The sequence below is a fragment of the Penaeus japonicus genome, unplaced genomic scaffold, assembly GCF_977035675.1.
Source record: "Penaeus japonicus unplaced genomic scaffold, GWHDUDI00000001_assembly GWHDUDI00000031, whole genome shotgun sequence".
In the NCBI taxonomy this organism is placed as follows: Eukaryota; Metazoa; Arthropoda; class Malacostraca; order Decapoda; family Penaeidae; genus Penaeus; species Penaeus japonicus.
In genome coordinates, this window is record NW_028234433.1 from 11,130,613 (window position 1) to 11,132,422 (window position 1,810).

Consider the following 1,810-nt stretch of genomic DNA (forward strand, 5'->3'; position numbering starts at 1 on the left):
TATTTCCTTGAAAAAATGTTCTTAAACTCAGACTTAATCAGATATATTCATTGACTAGCGTTTCCTTATGACAGAAGTTAAAACCTTGATATTTCAAGTATTATATTAAACATTCTATAATCCTATCCCCCCATTTCCAACGACCCCTTTGAAAATGGGGTTCAGTTCCCTTCTCTGTGCTGTTGCTAGCATATGATTAAGTTCACTATTAATAAATATTTACTGGAGTCTGCTAGACTTATTTAATATAAAGATTTCTTGACCTAAAAGACATTCATTACTATTTAGGTAGACTGTGATACGTAACAGACTATTAATTCAGATGGATAGGTTTCGTTTGCTTAATTTTGTCCTTTAGGAGTGAACGATCTAATTTCTGTTTTTATATTCAAACGTGCCTTTTGACACAGGTTTTAATAATGCTTGCCCTTTATTACTCGCTCTATACCACCCATTAACACAATTCAAAAGTTTCCTGGGGTGGCGGTCGTGGCTAGAGGTGAATGATTTGGGGTCGCAAGACAAAAGGCTTGAGGACCACTGAGGCAACCGAGGCGAGTGCCACTCGACGAGCACTCGCTGGCTTCTCTCATTCTTTCGCTCTTTAAACGTCCCGCGACTCGGGCATGCTCGTGCACCTCCCCTCCCAACACGTGCATTACTTCCTATTAACAAAGTCGATTCAGGGAGTGTGGCCTTTATGGGTAGCGATTTAATCGAAAGGGAAACATTCCTTAAATGAGCATTAATTATTCCCTACGCCCTTTACTCCATTATTATTACTACTACTACGATAAGGGTACTTCAGGTGTGAAAACGCATTTAATGCCTAGGTGACTGGATTTCTTTAACCTACTTCTCGCACTGGCAAAAGCAGAGAGAGAACGAGCAGCGCTTGAGTTTCATCTCCGGTAAGAGGCGGTTAGTATGAACAGGTCCGATGCGGAGATACCAATATACCGTTTATTGGCACCAAGAGTTGCGTTAATTGCAGCCATTCAATAGATGCCAATAGTTGCGGAAATAGCCATTTCGCCACAGGTTATATAAATTATTTTTTCCAAGCTGAGAATGGATCTCATTATATTGGTTATTCAGAAATAAAATAGAACAAAATAAATAATAGAAGACTAAAAAAAGAGAAAAAAAAATGAAGAATAAATTCTGGTGTGTCTACTCAAACGATTGATAATCACTCAAATGATATCTACACGGATAGATAACATCTCTCGCTTCGTACAGTCCTGAGAGTTAATACATCAGTATGATGAATGAATGTTAGCACTACACAAACTCTTCACTCACTGTTGACAACTTCAAGACAGTCTGGCGCGGCCGAAGGTGAAGATTCACCGCACCTTATATACGGCTCGAAAACCCAGGACTCCTCGGCAGCCAAGCCAATAGGCAAACGGGATTTGCACGGATTCATCCACCAATCAGAACGCAACGTTTCTTTCTTCAACCAATCACATGGCACATAACTATGTCGGGTGGAAATACAACTTCGTAAAGTTGTCGTGCCTAGACTTTCGCTTTCTTTTTACGCATTCCGCCAAGCGAAGGTAAAAACGTTAAATACATCGCCTAACAGTTGCAATTATTATACAATGTGTGATATCACTGAAAGGCAAAAAGATATCCGCTATACCTTGAGGATATGCCGCGTCCGGGAAGGTCGCCGGCGTAGAGAGGCGACACCTCACACTCACGCACGGCGCGGCCTCGTCTGAGGACTGCAGACGACGAAGCAGAGAACAATGACTGTTATTGTTTTTCTTTTGTCATGATGTCATTAATCTTCAAATGC

General features: G+C 40.9%; 1 protein-coding gene across 1 annotated transcript in view; it reads right to left on the minus strand.

The window, feature by feature from the left end:
• Nucleotides 1-1,365, minus strand: part of LOC122260884 (uncharacterized) — a 16,771-nt gene extending 15,406 nt beyond the window's left edge. Inside the window, exon 1 of the mRNA XM_086555694.1 lies at nucleotides 1,306-1,365. The gene's annotated coding sequence lies outside the window, so the exon portion shown is untranslated. The remainder of the gene's footprint in view (nucleotides 1-1,305) is intronic.
• Between the last annotated feature and the right edge of the window lie 445 nt (nucleotides 1,366-1,810).